Source organism: Nomascus leucogenys, chromosome 12 (assembly GCF_006542625.1).
Source record: "Nomascus leucogenys isolate Asia chromosome 12, Asia_NLE_v1, whole genome shotgun sequence".
In the NCBI taxonomy this organism is placed as follows: Eukaryota; Metazoa; Chordata; class Mammalia; order Primates; family Hylobatidae; genus Nomascus; species Nomascus leucogenys.
In genome coordinates, this window is record NC_044392.1 from 75,986,828 (window position 1) to 76,004,981 (window position 18,154).

General features: G+C 38.9%; 1 protein-coding gene across 3 annotated transcripts in view; it reads left to right on the top strand.

Annotated features, from left to right (window-relative positions):
* The window catches only part of PLPPR5 (phospholipid phosphatase related 5), a 110,893-nt gene that overhangs the window by 62,543 nt on the left and 30,196 nt on the right, over positions 1-18,154 (top strand). The gene's annotated exons all lie outside the window — the stretch shown is intronic.

Genomic DNA, 18,154 nt, shown 5'->3' on the forward strand with positions numbered 1-18,154 from the left:
TTTCTTCTCTCTGTTATCCCTTCCAACAGTGATCTCAGCTGTTCCCACCTCAATGCCTTTCAAGTGAACCCCACAACTCCTTCATTGGCCTTAACCTCTCTCTTCAGCTCCAGACTTTATGCCTAACTTGAACATATCTCTGGAGTGTCTCATTAGCACCTTACTTGCAGAATTTCAAAAACCGAAACCATGATCTTGCCACTGCTCCTAGCCATCTCCTGCTTTTGTGTCTTCTGATTTGATTATTGACATTCCTACCCTCCAGTTACCCAAGCCTGAAATCTCTGAGTCGTTCTCAACTCCTCCCTCTTCCACACCCCTGCATCCAGATGTCTGATTAATTCTGTTGGGTCCACATTTGAAATATCTCTTAAATCCAGACTCTTCATATATGTTATTCTACTGGTCGAATTTACCTTCTTTGTGTTGTTTGCCTTGACTATTGCAGGATCATCTCCAATAAGCTTCCTAACATAATTCTTTTCTCATCCTTGTCCATTCTGCACTTTGCCACTGGAGTAACACCCCTAAAGCATGAGTTATAAGCACTTATCCCTTTGCATAAAAGCTCTCCATAGCCTGCCCTCCCAGTGAAAGCCCTTTCAAGCGTTACACTCCTACGTGTGCTATACAAGGCCCTCTTAGCCCTGGATAAAAGCTGTCTTCCCTCCAGATATGAACTAAATTTTGTCCTCCCTTGATTCATATGTTGAAGCCCTAACCCCTAAGTGATAATATTTGGAGATGAAGCCTTTGAGAACTGATTAGGGTTAGATGAGATCATGAAGGGGTAAGGCCCTCATGATGGGATTGTGTCCTTATAAGAAGAGACAGCAGAGAGCTTGCTTCCTAGCTCTCTCCACCATGTGAGGACACAGCAAGAGGGCAGCATCTGCAAGCCACATAGAGCCCACACCAGTACTCAAGTATGCCAGCACCCTCATCTTGGACTTCCAGTCTCTAGATCTATGAAAAAATTAACTTCTGTCATTTATGCCACTTGGCCTATGGCATTTTGTCATGGTGCCCAACCTGAACCCCCCTCCCTTACTGTATAATGCCCTCTCTCACTTCATGTGAACCCAGTCCATATTAGACTACTTTTGATCACTCTAGTCCACTCGTTTACACTAGACTATTTCTGCTATTCTCTCAGCCTACATTTCCAGTGCCTCCAACCTCCATAATCACCCATCAAAATTGTATTCACCTTTTTGTGTGTCCATTAGCATTCTCTACGATAAATAATAGAAAATGAGTCAAGTTGATTTAAGCAAAATGAGGTGAAAGGAGAGGCTCGAAAATGAGGCTCAGGGAATGAGCAGGAACTGATAGAACCTAAGCAGCCAGAACCACAGCCAAGACCAGACAACAGGAAGGGCGCGCTAAGGATACACGGCTGTGACTGCAGGACCCAGGTATCGCTGGCAGCACTGCTTCTCCATGCCTCCAGCTGCACTGCCACCACTATGGCTGCCAGTGGCGGGGATGTTTCACTTCACCCGCTTCTTTGCATCATTTGCAGAGCATCTGGTTAAGTGTGGATCACGTGCCAGTGGCCTGCCTGCCAAGGCTTTAAGGAAGGCCACACTCAGATTTTTGTTTAGTTTTGGTGGTGGGATAGAATATATGCTTCCCACACAGGAGACAATACATATGGAGAATTTCCCAATCACAAGAAAGGGGTTAGATGCTAAGTAGTGGGAAAAAAATTCTTTTTACTTTTGCAACCTAGATTAAGGCTGGTCCCCTTGTTAAGGCTTTATCTCATCTTTTTATTTAAAATTAATCTGCACATCTTCAGTGGTGCACCTAGCATATTTGACACAAAAGCAAATCACTTTTAGCATCCCTTCCTCTATATGGAAAAATTATTTTCAGTAATAACTATGTGATAATAATCATTATTTTATTGATTTACTTTTTAGTTTTAAGATAAGAATAAGTATATTTTAAAAATATACTATATATGCATGGTTAAATTTAAAAAATTTAATATATATTTAATTTTTTAACTTTTATTTTAATTTCAGGGGTTCATGTGCAGGTTTGCTATATAGGTAAACATGTGTCATGGGGGTTTGTCGTCCAAATTATTTCATCACCCAAGTGTTAAGCCTAGAACCCATTAGTTATTTTCCCTGATCTTCTGTCTCCTCTCACCCTCCACTCTCCAATAGGCCCCACTGTGTGTTGTTCCTCTCTATGTGTTCTCATCACTTAGGTCCCACTTGTAAGTGAGAACATGTGGTATTTGGTTTTGGTTTTCTGTTCCCGCATGAGTTTGCTAAGGATAATGACCACCAGCTCCATCCATGTTCCTTTAGAGGACATGATCTCATTCATTTTTATGGCTGCATAGTATTCCATGGTATATATGTGCTACATATTCTTTATCCAGTCTACCATTGATAGGAATTTAGACTTCAGGCACCAGTGTTCAAGTGAACCAGGCAGAACTTCATCTTCTTTTATGAGCCTATAGTTGATTCCATGTCTTTGCTATTGTGAGTAGTGGTACGGTGAATATACATGTGTCTTTGTGATAGAATGATATATATTACTTTGAATATATAATAAGTAATTTAAATAAATATATATTTACATTTATATAAATATATAAATGCATTTTAATTTTAAAGCTATAAATATTCAATATGCTATTTTATGTATCCACTAAAATTTGCACTTACCCAGTAAAAATACTATACTTTTTTTTTTTTTTTGAGACAATCTTGCCCTGTTTCTCAGGCTGCTTAATTATTTGTATATTCCTCACTGCAGCCCTGAACTCCTGGGCTCAGGCAGTCCTCCCACTTCAGCCTCTCAAATAAAATACTATACTTTGCATTCACACTAGTTTATTGTTTTAAGTTTTAGACATGAATAAAAACTTCAGATGGTCACATAGATTGGAAGAATTGAAATAGCTCAAGTTCTCTTTCTTCACTTTTACAATTACTATGCTATCATGTCTTTTTTTTTTCCTTTTCATTTTTTTCAAAACTACTGTTTAAATGCACCACCACCGGGGCTGGAGACACTAAATGTAGCAAAAGCCACAAATGATTCCCACCCTCTATGAGCTTACTCTCCAGATGAATATGAGTAGATGAGTCCACATGTCTGCTAGGGGGCAAATGTATATAGGTGGGCATTCTTTGAATTAATTTCCATGTGTAATGCAGTATTTATTACAGATTATGTAACAAAAGTGTGCTTACTTAAAGCTTACATACATATTTTTAATACTCAACAATAACTGCAACAGTTATTTCAACTTATATCAATGTTCTGTTTACTATTGCTCCATAACAAGCCACCCCAAACTTAGCATAAAACAACCATTTTACTATGCTCACAGACTCTGTAGGTCAGATATGTGAAAAAGGCAAAATGTGGCTATCTTTTCTCTTCTCCATGGTGTTTCCAGCCTTAACTGGGAAGATTCAAAGGCTGACTTCAAAGGTGACTTGATAGCCAGGACATGCAGTTATCTGAAGGACTGTTCATTCACCTCACTGCACCTGGGCTAGGAGAAGGTGAAGACCACAACAGCCTACCCATAATCTTCTCACATGCCTTGGCTTCCACACAGTGAGGCAGCTCCGGGGAGGGCAGCTTCCTACAGGACTCCAAGCACCAGTGTTCCAGTGAACCAGGCAGAAATGTGTCTTAGGAGCTCAATCTTAAGAGCTCATAGTGTCACATCTACTGCATGTTCTTGATACAAGCAAATTGCTAAGGCTGCTCAGATTGAGAGGGAGGGGAATTTGACTCCACCTCTTGATAGGGAAGATTCAATAGTGCAAGGGGTTAGAGACTGTTATAGCCATCTTTGGAGAATACAGTGTGCCACAACCAACAAGAGATTTAGAGGGCAGGAGTATGTTATCACTGACACTGCTTGGAATTGCTAGAGCATGGCAACAATAAATAGCAGACAGACATTTAGTAGGTTTTACTGTTGCATCCCCTCATGGCCTGCACCTGGGCAGACTGCTGCTATGCCCACCCTTAGTTTGCCACTGCCCATGTTCTGATCTCTGCAGGCCTTGGTAATGTGGCTCTTAAAAAGGTTAGAGATTACCCTTGTCCAGTTATCATGTGTGTATTCCTACCTCATATAGACTATAACATCTCTGAGGCTACAGACTGTTTCTCTATAGCTGTCACAACGCCAGCCGGGGCGTAAATATAACCCAGACTTAGTAAAATAGGTTGATTGGTTCAAACAACAGCAGCCATATATTCAGTGCTCATTATTTGGAAGCAAGACTTTCTAATAGATGACTTGCCCTTTTCCTCTAATAAATCCATTGTCTCAATGTATTCTGATGCAGGAAAAATACCCAAGACTTAGAGGCTGTGCCTACACAAAGCATTGGATCGATTGTTCTGAATAAATACGTCTAATTCCTTAAATAAAGTAACCATTTGCATTTTCTCTGGCAATTCTGTTAAAGCCAAGACAGACTGTCTGATACACCTTGGCATTTATAGAAGACCCCACATGTCCTCCTGCTAAGCCTCTTCACCACTCCAGTCTCAACTGGGAAAACTTTTAAGCAATCCCACAGTTGGAGATACTGCCTGAGGGGGATCCATGCACATCCTGAGGATCAGGAAATTTTGTTGCACACCCGTAAACAATTCTGAGTACTTCTGACATGCCTGTAGACATGGAGACAACTGGGTTGGGTTTGGAGATGCTGACTGGAGGACTCCTTGTCTCTAGCTGAGTCTATGGCTGCTTATGGCCATGTCAGCATCTTGCACAGCACAGGATGCTTCAGCAGCCCACTTCAGAATGCTCCTTACACACTCTAAAAAGCCCTAAAACTTAAGACCTTTTAACTCTTATTTTTTCACAGAAGGTTACACTGTATTTGTGTGAATAATAAATAATATCCTTCTATTATTTATGCCAGTACTGTGCTAAGTGCTTTACGTAGATTATCTCATTTAATCCTTATAGTCAAATTCCATAGGTACTATTATAATTCTCAAATTAAAGATGAGAAAACTGAGGCTCAGAGAAATTCAATAACTTGCCCACAGTCACACAGCTGGTATATGCTGGAGACAGGATCTGAATCCAGAACGTCCCCCATGTCTATTCTCAGAACTACTTCATTCCATTGCCTCCCCCTTGCAGCCAGTAAACCCAGGTGCATGTTGAGGTGGCTGACCATGCAGAATACCAGGTCCCTTACCCTGGGCACTTTGTTCTGGGTGGCGAATGTCTCTGTAGTTTTTTGGAAGAGAGTGGGATTTTGATTTCCAGCATGGTCCTTTGCTAATCACATGGCCATGGCATAAAGCAGTGTACTGGCACTGCTGGCTTCTCAGTAAACAGCGAGCAAGTAATCAACGTGCACCTGCCAGATAAGGAACACGAAAGGAACCACTGCACATAAAGCAAGCATATTTCTTATATTTAACTATTCTTAATGGCCCTTGTGTTCTCATATTCCTTGCTTTTAAGTTTAACTTACTTAAAGTGACACCCACTAATTCAGTGCGGCTATTTTTAACATAGAATCACAGGGACGTTTGACTTGTTCTTATAATTGGTTTTTCTTATCCTATAAAGTTTTCTTATTGGGTACTTTCTATTTCATGAAGCTCTGTGGTGTTGATATCATAAATGGGGGTTATTACAAATATAATGAAGAAAATTAAATAGTAAAGGTGAACAGTCGTATTACCTAGGATGATAAAACTGCTCTCCTCTCCCACTTGTACAAACTTAGTTCAGGCCCTCATTATGGCTTGCCTGGATTGCTAATAATTTCCTAATAGCCCCTACTCCTGCTGGTTGAAATTATTCATTCTTTATATAATTGTCTACACAACTTTCTAAAATGGAGATTATGATACGTGGACCTGGCTTCAAGGATGTGTGACCTGATTCAGGTCCTGTCTCCAGCACTTGGTTTGATGCTCTGCTGTCACTATCTTGTAATTTGTAATGATTTTTGAAAAACAGGTCTGTCATTCATTTTCATTTTGCACTAGATCCTACAAATTATATATGCAGTCCTAGAACATACAATCATGTAATCCACCCCCAACTCCATAAAGACTCCAGAAGCCCCTCTGTGAATTACCTAAGAATTCATGAATGTGGTTTAGAAGCACCTGGATTTTCTGTAAACTTCCTTCCGCTTTAATTTTTTTAAATTCTGTGAACCATGAAGTGTTTCACAGTTGGAGGGATGTCACGGACCTAATGTTTACACAAACACCTCAAAAATGATCCTCACTCTTCTTCTCCTGTTCCCTCACTTTTAAGTCTCTCATAAAAATGGCCCCTACAGGAAGTTTTGCCTAACACTCCCCTCACGTCCGGGTTGGTGGTTGTTTCCATTCTGCTTGAGGGAAAGAGTCTTTTTATACTTGAGACTTAAGAAGAAACTGTTGATCAACCTGACTTCTATTTCCTGTGAATTATTTCTGTGATTTGTGCTCTTCAACATACACCTCAGTTATTCTTATTAGTCTTTTACGCGTCTCTCCTTTCTCTTGGACTAAGAGCTCCTTGAGGTCAGCAGCAACAGACTTCCCTATCTCTATATTGCTAGCCCAAGCTCATTATCCAGGACATGGGAAAGACACCATAAATAGTATTTGAAACTGGATGAATGAGTGTGGGAATGAATTAATGTATTCTGTACACTTTTGCTTTCTCATGAAGCCTCAAGCTGTTTTTAAACTTTTAATTGATAGCTTTTTCTATATACTATCTATTCAGTGGTATTGTAGGAAATCTTTTCTTATCTGCCATAAACACACAGTCTGCATCCACTCTTCCTTTCTGTGTTTTGCCCAGGGATGACAAGCTTGCATCCATTGGCTCCTACCTATCAGCAAGCACATGCCTGCTCTGCTCCCTCACTATATGTCCTATTGCCACCCAAGCTCCAGGTCCCAGAAAAGCAAGAGTTGGGGGAACAGGCCTGTGAAATAATTTATCCCGTATCCCACATTCCCATGGACATTTATCCCAGAAGCATAGCTAAACTTCTCTGCCTTCTGGTTCCAACTTCTATGTCTCCTGATGCTGCCAATGAGAGCCTAGGATCCCTGTGTTCTGTCTTCCTCCCCTGGTGCCCATGCTGCACCACCTGCCAGAAACATCTTCCTCTAGCCCCTCAAGCACCTAGGACACTACCCCCTCTCCTTTTGCATAAGTAACAAATTCCTTTACACAGCTTTCAAGGCCAAGCTAGTTTCCCCACCATGATTCTCCAGCTTTAGCCAGATACATCTGCTCACATTGCCCAAATCTTGCCTGACTTCATGCCCTGTGGAGCCTTTCCTCACATCACTACATGCATCAGAGACAACCCCATCCATCCCTGGCAGCCCCTTTACCAGGAAAGGTCTTCCCAAATCAACCAACATTCTCTGGCTATTCGAATGGCCAGTATGTCTTCAGTACTTTCTCAGGTTTCAGAGCTAGAGGTAAATGCCTTCCTGCCACCATAATTGGAGCTGCCAAGTAGTTACAGCACCAGCTTGGGTTATGCAAAGCTCAGCTTTTCATCTCTGCACTTGGTTCTTTAGTGTCGTTATCTCATCTGGTCCTCAGAACAGCTCAGTTTCATAATCCTTTATTCTTAATTCTGAATTTTTTTTTGTTGTTGTTGTTGAGACGGAGTCTCACTCTGTCACCCAGGCTGGAGTGCAGTGGCGTGATCTCGGCTCACTGCAAGCTCCACCTCCCGGGTTCACACCATTCTCCTGCCTCAGCTTCCTGAGTAGCTGGGACTACAGGTACCCGCCACCACGCCTGGCTTGTTTTTTGTATTTTTAGTAGAGACGGGGTTTCACCGTGTTAGCCAGGATGGTCTCGATCTCCTGACCTTGTGATCCGCCCGCCTTGGCCTCCCAAAGTGCTGGGATTACAGGCATGAGCCACTGAAACCTTTTTTTTTTTTAAAGCCCTCTCTATGCAAGGCAAGACAAATTTTTGTTTTGTTTGTCCCTGGATGAAAAACTTTATCTGACCTGAATTTATTGGAGTTCTTCACTTATTCTGCTTACTGTGAGTAGCCATCTGTTTTGAGGTAGACATGTGAATGTGTTTTATTATAGGGTGCAGCCCTGACCACACTGGAGGTATCAATGGGCAGTACATAGATCATATTACCCCAAATCTGAAAATGTTCTGAGTGCTGAAATACTTCTCTACTTGAGGGCTCAGATAAAGGAGTGTGGAGCTGTAGTAAAGAAGACCTTGCTGCTTTCCAGATTTGACCAGTGAGGAGACTCAATGAGGATAAGTCATCACCCACCTAACATCATAGCCCTAATGTACTGAAGGATCAAGACTGGAACTCAGATCCTCTGATGCTATCTGGGCCATTATCCACTCATTATAACCAACTAATGTGCATGCTTACTGCAGGCTAGAGGGGAAGTAGAGATTCTTTTACCATAGCCTGTTAAGTACATTAGATTTTAGAAAAATCAATAGATTCCTGGAAAATAATACAGTTTCTTAGAGGTCATTTCCAAAATATAGTAACTACTACACACCTAAAAAATAGCTAAAGTAATGCTTAAGGCTGAAAGGTCACATAGATTATTCATTGTGAGAGTTGCTGTACATTTTGTATATATTTTTGTTCTAATTAGATATAAGCAGTGTGATATACACAAGCCCAGCTCTCCAAAGCAGTACGTTCCTTTATTCACCCATTGAGTGACCCTGTGCCAGGGCCGAGTATTGAGTAAGCGGCAAAACAAACATTACTCCTGTCTCCACGGAGGCCTAGATGGTGTTTTAACAGTTGTTTGAAACTGTGACCTGATGGAAATCATGTCACACACAGAGTTTAGATATCCAACTCAGCCTTCAAATATATTATTAATTGTGGACTACCATGAGGTACAGTGTTTCCACGAGAAAGCAGGTGGAACATCTTGATTCTTGTCGTACGTCTGGATATAATTGTACTTCCGAGTGGAACTATAGATTTCCTGCCTAGAAACTTCTGTTGGCCACTGAGGCCTGAGACTTGTTATGTTTTATTCCTCCCTCACTGCACTTTCACCTTCCACCCATGACCTCACCCAGTTCAAACTCATGGGTGCACGTAAGCACGCATCCAATTAACCAACAATTCTGGCCAGTTTAACATCCTAAATATTCCAGTCTGTTCATAACTGCAGCCATGACTCTAGTTCAAGATGTGATGATCCAGCACTGGGAACTGCTTCTCCTAAAGTGGTATTTTAAAATTCAAGTGTACTCCTGTCACATTATCATATCCCCTTTACGGCCTCCCATTTTCCTTTTAATATGAATCCCTCACTTGGCACACAAAGCTTTTTGAACCTGGCCCCCGTTAACCTCTCTGGCCTAATTCCTGCTATTCCCCTCTGTACTCACCCCCGCCCCGACCCACACAACCTTCAGACTGACACACTGAGTCATTTTCAGCTCCTCCTTCAGGCATGCTTTTGAAGGTAAGTAGTCTTACCTCTGCTTGAGGACTACTCCAGCCCTGCCTTCCTCTCCAAGGCTGAGGGAGAAAGGATCCTTGACTCCTGTACTGCATATATTAATAGCATCTTTGTTAGCACATGGGCTCTGTAACTGAACTGCCTGAGTTTGAATCCCAGCTTCATCACCTTTTAGCCTTAAGTCCATCGATAAGTTACTTAACCTTTTTGTGTCTTAGTTACCTCTGTTGTTGAGTACCAATGTCATGGAATTGTTTGGATTACCTGATTGAGTGCACGTAAAGCACTGAGCACAGTTCTTGACACATAGTAAGCATTCATGAAATTTTAACTTTTATTATGATTAGCTGTTACTGAGAGTGAGCCAAGAACCATACCAGGTGCTGAGGTTACAAAGAGAAAAGGATATTCCTATCCCATATAAGCTAGCATGGGAGAAAAAGATAAATATTTTTATGTAAAAATAACTCTTTTTATAATAATTATGAACAGAATACTGGTAGCAAAGTGAGAAAGAGTCATCCTGCTCCTCCAACAGCTGGCACTAAGGCTGAGGATGTGATTTGAGGTGCAAGCAGGCACTAGGCAAAGAGATGTGTTTTGACACCTCTGATAACTTAACATGCCTTAAACGCAGTTTTTGTTGTGAATGGTAGAATCTGGTAGGTGTGGGAGAAGAGAGGTCACAGAGGTTCATCCCCATCACCTTCCTCCTTCTTGAAAGGGTGTAAAGTGAGAGTTGGAAGCTGGGTGGGGACTCAGTGGGAATGGATGTAGGAAGCTTTTGGTTGAATGAAAATTAAAGGAGTTGGGGAGGGAAATTGCAAGCCTTTAGAGGGGGGAAGAAGAGCACTTCCTGAGGACCCAACCTGGAAAACTTCTCCCCTGCCCTTTACTTACTCACTGATGAGGGTTAGGAATGAGGTCAGAAATATGTTATAAGCACACTCTTAAATTTTAGGACATCCTTTGAAATGTCACACTGTCATTAATATTAGTTATATTTATTGAAATTAGTGTGGAGCTGATAAAGTATTTTGTTGCGGATCACAAACCTATAATGTGCTGCAATATTATATTTATCTTTCTAAGGTATGATGAGTCTTTTTCTGTTATTATATAATTTAAGATAGTATCTCAACAGTATCTCATAATCTAGAATCTAATTGTGACTTAATATTTAAAATTTTCTGGTTCTATATGATATATTATGTACATAGTAGATCATACAAAGATCAGACATATAGATTATCACATTATCATTAATTATAGTTTCTTTCCTTATCTGAAGAAATCCTGAGAAATATTTTGAGTCCTAAAGATTTAAGTACTTCAGACAGCTTTAAGGACTATTCAGAGATACTTGAAATATGCTTTTATTGTTATACTATTAATTTCTTGTCCCTGACAGTAAACTTAAATTTTTTATTTATGTATTTTAAGTTTTGCAGGTTCTAATTCATTTTTGTGTAAGGTATACCAAATCTAACCCTTCAATTCGCCCAAATGTCTTGTGCTTATTTTTGTAGTATTTAAAATTTCCAGATTTGTCTTTTACATATTGATTTTAGTTCCTTACTTGCTTGTCAGGGAATTTTAAATCTTGGAGATGATGGGATAGAATTATAGCAATCAAATATATTTTTCTTGCAGATAATTCTTCAGATGTTATATAGCTTATTTATTTATTTATTTTTGCTCGTATCACAAGCTATCTTTATGTAAATATCATCTCACTTTCTATCTGGCGTATGGAAAACAAATGGTAAGTGGTGAATATGTGTGGTTCTTGATTTCATAGATGATAATGTCAAGCAAAAGTGTGTTTGTTCTTCTAGCTGATGGATGACGTGCCACATGGGCAGTGTATTTATTGGGTTGGCGGGGAGTCATACTGGAGATAAATAGTCTCCATGTAACATCAGCCATGGCTGCACTTTAGGGATTAGGTAAATGTGTCCATGATGAAGGAGCTGTTATTCATAACCAAACCATCAATCGGCCTTTGTGCTGAGGGCAGCAGAGTTACTGAGCATATTCAGATCTTAACTTCATGTACCAGCTGGTCCTGAACACTGAGGTTGTTGTTACTTACATCACGTTTGTGACTCCTTAGTGTTTTTCATTCAAGGACATCAGCTACAGGATAAATTCTGTGTTCATGATGATGTAATCTTTTGTTAGGTACCCGTTAAGGATATTGTAAAGAAAGTGGATGTTTACTCTTGATTTTCAAATACAGTAAGGAGCTTTATCCCCATGCCCATAAGTTAGAATACATTATTTCTCCTAACACATGTATAGTTTTAATCCAAATATATTGTTTTAATCCATTTAATTTATTCTAATCACAAAGCGAACAAAAATTCTCATGGTGCCATGTGACGGCAATGAAACTTACACTTCTTATGTGATTACCATTCTAAATCCTACAGATTATCATAGTTATTTTCATTTTACAAGTGATACAACTAAGAGTCAGAGAAGTTTAGTAATTTGTGTAAGGTCACAGAGCTAATTGGTGGTAGATTGAACTTTTAACCCTGACTATTAAATTCCTAAAGCTGAACTTTTCCTCATAGCTTACACTGACTAAATACGGAATCTCCCAAGTCTCTAAAGGTATCAATAAAATACAAAACAACTGGTTAACTTTGACGAAGTAACATTTTTCAAAAGTAGCCATTATGATAATTAGAATCTGAAAAAATAGGGAATATATATTAGTTTAACTTAGAAAACTCTAAATAATTCCATGATACTATCATTTTATTGCACTGTTTACCATTTGACATGGTAATATATTAACAAATATTTAAAAATAGATGTAGATAAAAATATGCAGGTAAATGTTGCCTAACGCAGCTCAGGCAGCCTGGAAAATGGTTTTAGGATCAGTGCCCAACTCGAAGCAATATAATAAATAAAAATAATAAAGTAGCAGTAACTGCTGAAATGGGTATAATCTTTTTTGGAATATTCACTGATCATTTTGCATACCCTTTAAATTATGATGCTCTTGTCTAGTTCAGCATTGTCCAATAGAAATAGAAAGTGAACCATATATATATATGATTTAAAACTTTCTAATAGTTTTTTAAAAGTAAAAAAGGTGATATTAATATTTAATATTTTGTTTAACCCAGTATATCCAAACTATTACCATTTCAACATGTATCAATATAAGTTAGTAATAAGATAGTTTGCATTTTTCTTTCTCAAAATGTTCTAAATCCAGTATTTTTGACACTTGCAAAATACATTTCAGTTCAGACACTAAATTTTCATCTGAAATCCTTATTCTGTATTTAGATATAAAATTTACAGTGTAAAAAGTAGATGTGAAGCCCAATTTGTTTCAAACATATATTAACATTTTCTAATTATCTAATCGAGTACCATTTTTGAAATCCTTTTCATTAAAACCAAATAAATTGAAAATTTAGTACCATAGTTGGCCTCATCACATTTCAAGTGCTAATGGCTACAGTAGCTACTGGCTACCATATCGGTTCAGTGCCTCAGAGAAAGACCTCAGGATAAGAAGAAAAAGAAGTGTTTAGCTTCAGTAGTTAAATGAGGCTAGCTTTGTCAAGAGAGCACAGGAATTTCTAAATATCAAAGCTTTACATATCAAAAGCAAAATTTGAATATCTGAATATTTTATTATGAGCATAAAATATAATAATTATATATAATGTAAGTCTTATTATTATATTTTATTATCTGAGTATTTTATAGAGAAAACACAAATTATAAAGGGTGATACCACCAACCTAGGGGCAGGGAAGGAAGTACTTCCTGTCCTAAGAAGTGGAGGATTGGAGGAGAGGGAAGGGCTGAATGGCACATGTGCCCATGTAGGTGAGCACCCTTACGTCAGAAACCCAAAGAAGGCAGTTGATTACTGGATAACAGAAACTCCAGAGAGGTTGTGGAGATAACAGAAAGAAGAAGGGCTTGAAACTGGGAGAACAGTTTCTCTTAGTACACCTGCAGCAGGTAAGTCAGGCTGCAGAGAAGACAGTGGGAGCCCAGGGACCTTGCAGCAGAGCTTGGGAGGGTAGGCAGCCCACCTGGGACTACAAGGAAGATGTGCTGGAGATGAAAGGATCTTTATGTCCTGTGAGTCTAGATGGACCAAGTCAGTATGGGGCCACAAGGACGTTAGCAGTTGTTGTCAGTAGGGCACCAATGAAGCAGTGGGATACACACCTGGCAGTGGAGGCCAGTGAAGGCTGGTGGGTTGCCTCCCCACCTTGACCTTGAGGTCTTGCAGGCCTCCAACTAGACCCCACTGTTGTTTTTCCAGAAGAGAGAATGGTGAGAAACTGAGAACAACTAAGCATTTATTCAGAATTCCTCCCATCCCATTTCTGTTCAGTGGAAGATGGGTGCTTATGATGAAGTTTTGATCAGTTATGGAAACTAGAGTTACTGCATGTTTTATACAATCTAGATTATAGCACTGTGTAGAAAATTTATGACTTCAATATCCCACTGCTTATTATACCACCATTACCACCCCTGGCCCCCATCACAGTCCTGAAGGTCTGAATTAAGTGAACACAGGTCTGTCTGGCCAAGTCCATGGTCTTTCCACCATTGCATCACAATTTTGTTACACACCCCATCAGACACCTTTACATTGCTCTTTGGCAAATTTATCAGTGTAACAAGAATATCAAGTCCAGTTACATAAATAAAACTTTCAGGACACTACACAGTTGGATTAACAAATGAATGCCCCATTTTTTAAATAAAAATTTTATACGAAAAATGTCAGTAGCAGTTTGTAAACAGATCTCAGGCGAAGTGCCATGAGGCTCTGTCCTTGATGCTGTCCTGTTATTGGTGATCTGTCTGGAGCTAACTAGAATCTGGGAGAAAGATAACTAATATAATATGATAGATGCCAGCATAAAAGTTCAAAATGGTGTTGATAGGGTAAAATATTTTTTGAAAACAATAATAAATTTGATTTTTTGAACAATTTCAGGAGCCCAGGGTAAGGGGAACTTGATAAGGCATCATTTCATGTGAAGAAGTCATGGAAGATTCAGTGGACCACAAACACAGTTTGACCAATAATGCTATGAAGTTATTAAAACACACACACACACACACACACACACACACACACTAATCAAACTAGTGCCCTGTTAGATTGCATTAATCAAAGTCATCAAAATCTGGAAATCGGTTTAAAGATAATCCAATCCTAACTTGACTATGAGATACGAATCAATGAGTTAAGACTATAGGGTGCAATCTAGAAGAGTCTCAACTGCACTCTGGGCTGGTCAGTTGTAGTGGGCACTGGTTTGCTTAATTTTGGGCTGTACTCTTTGAGAGAAGTACTAACAGATGTCAAAAGCACTAGAGTGTGCAGAGTGCTGAGGGATGTGGCCACTGAGTTATTCCCATACTGAGGGGAATTGAGGCTGTTTGATCTGTAGAAAAGAAGAGGCAAATAGTAAAAGAATAGGTATAATCATCTGCAAATAAACAATTAGTAGATGTCTTTAGGGGTAAATAGCATAAGAAAAAGGTGAAAGAAGCATGAAAACAAGAGAAGGAAAAAGGTTCTCCAAAAGCTAGGCCACAATGAATAGCCTAGACTTGGCTTCTATGTCCTCACTCTAGTGAAGGAAACAATGAAAATAAATTATAACCATACATTGTGGCCAGTGTTCTCAGATGAGGAACAAGGTGCTTTGAGAACACAGAGGAGGATTGTGTATGTTGTCTAGGACACCTTTCCCCTACCACTTCCCTTTTGCCTGGAACTGTCATGCTCATTCTTCAGGATCTAACCATAGATGTCTCCTCTTTGAAGAAACCTAGCACAGCCTCTGATGCATAGTAGGTGTTTAATAAATATTTGTGTTTTTAAATTTTCATTTATTTTTATAATAGCATTGTTTTATTATTAATAATAGTTCAGTGTTTTCTCAATTTACACAAAAAGGATGTATATTATAACAAGTGAGTCAATGCATATTATAGACTAATAGGACATTATGATTATATTTTAGTAAAAGCAAACAAGTAAGCAAAACTTTTTTATATGTGTGTTAATTATTGTATATATTTGTATAAGCAAAGAAAAAGTGTAGAAGACTATACACCAGGCTCTTAACAGGGAGCAAATGATCAGCTTTGGCTTTCTGCATCTTAGTGCTAATGGATATTTGTGGAATAGATGAATAAGCTCTGCTAATAATGATTAAATGGATTGGCCTGCGAGATAGTGAGCATCTACTGACCCTAGAGGACTGAGTGAATACCATCCTGCTCAAATCACACACCCTGCTGTTTGTATTTTATTTTAGCTACATTTTGACATCTGGTTAACCTAGATGGTTTCATAAGTGAATTAAAAACCAAGAGAGCATAAATAATCAATTCCTGTTCTGTATCCAACATGCTTAATAGATTATTATGCCATAATTTCCTCTTCTGCAAATTAAGAATAATAGACTTTCTGTAAGGATAACACAATTAGACCGGCTAAAAAGGCACTTATGTTCATAAAGTACTAAAGAGTTGCTGAGTACAAGTGAAAGCTCTCTTAATTTTTCTTTTGTAACATCCATGCCAACTGATTATGCTGCAGAAAAATTTGTGCATCATAAAGCACTGCTATGATCTACTTTAAAGTTAAATCTATAATGCTTGAAATTCACATAACCCTTGAAATTCAGCCACTGTCCACTCTCCACTCTGATGGAGGGAAAAGCCAAATACCAGGCTATTCCTAAAATAGAAGCTTTTTCATGAGTTTGCATTGTGGCTAGACTGTCTATGGGCTCCTTATAAACCTTGCTTGAGTCCTTAGGGCAATTTAACGATCAACTCGACATTCAGGAGAAACTTCACAGGGATGTAGCCCGAGCCCACGTTTTACTATGGGCTCGTACAACTTGGACAAGTAAGGGATGGACTGTATCTGAGATGGCTTTCGGGGGTGAGGGAAAGGCAAATGTTTTCTGAAGCCATATACATTCTGTAAGGTATTTTGCACAAGGACCACATTTACACTATTTCCCACTTCTCCCTAATAGCAGAGCATAAATGTAGCCTTACTCCTATGATTCTATGGTGGCCTCCTTTCTCCTGTCTTTAGTTTCTGACTGTCTTGCATTCACTGGTACTCAACTTATGCTCATTGGCCATTTCCTCCAAGCAAGAAATCAATGAAAGAGTAAGGAAGATTAGGAGATACCTAAGTGCCTTCCCTCTACTTTCCATTTACGCCTGTCTTTTCTCAACAGTGCCACCGCAATCATCAAATTGTGTAGTCTTCATAATAAGCTTTATCTTGATTCCGTTTTTAACCTATAAAATGTAGGTAATAATGATATCTAACTTCGATGATTGTTTTGAAGATTGAATAAGTAATTTGTTATGCTTAGAACATTGCCGTGAAGAGCAATCCTCATTAAATGGTAGCTTTAATTGATATTAGCAGTATCAATATTATTCAATTATCCTCTCACATTTATTTTGTCTCAATGAGGACAGAATATCTTGAGTATTAACAGATGTAAAGAAATGCAAAAGTAAGAAATAATTAACCAGCCTTATAGCTGTGTTAAAGAAAACCTCACAAGAAGCCTGAATTTCCCTGTCTATTCATACGCACTCGTCATACACGGAGTTACTCAATTAGCTGCATCACTGAAACCTGAAGTGATGTGATAGCCTGGCCTTGTTATTCATATGGGCAGAACTCTTTAACACATTCTCTCAGAATGGCAAAAGCATCGTTTTCTCTTTCTCATCTCTTCCTGTTCCCCTCTCATATATACTTATCCCCCGTAACTGAAATTATCAAGTTTTTCCAAACACAGTCTTAGACACAGAGACCGAGCTCCGAAGATCACAGGCCAAGATGGAGACAGTTCAGCTCCCCCCGCTCCAGAGTATTGAGACCTGGGATGGATTGTAAAAGGCTAGAACTTGGCTAGAGAGATGCCTTGTATCACTTGGACTGCTTACATATTTTTACAGCCCCTTTTGATAGCTACAAGGGCTGCAAACTTTGCCCAGAAAAAAAAAAATAGCGAAGATAATTACTGGATTTCATAGTGTTCTAAAATGGCTAATATGAACTAAAAACTTAAATTCTGATTTTGGTTTACTCTCTTAGGCAGATGTGTTGTTTATTTAACCAGGGACAATAGTTAAGGATATATATGCATTTCTAAGAATTTTTCTGAGTGTATTATCAGTACCAGATACTTACTGACGTTTATACCATAAAATCTGATTATATTATCAAAGTCATCTCTTTTACAATTGCTCTACTAATGACTTGAAATAATAATTGAATACAGTCAACAAATTTGCTTATAAAGTAATGCATAAAATTATGAGCAGTTGAGCTATAGAATAAATTAGATGGGGGAAGGACCAAATTATTCTTGAGCATAGTGGCTCATGACATTTCATTCGCTGCAATCAGTTGACACCATATATTCATTAGCATATGTCCACATGCCAGAAATGTAGGTACCTATTCATTGTTTTGTTTTGTTTTTAGTTGACACATTTCCCTTATTTTACTCAAGTGTTTTTTCGTTTGTTTGTTTTGTTTTTGAGACAGTCTCGCTCCGTCACCCAGGCTGAAGTGCAGTGGCATGATCTTGGCTCACTGCAAGCTCCGCCTCCT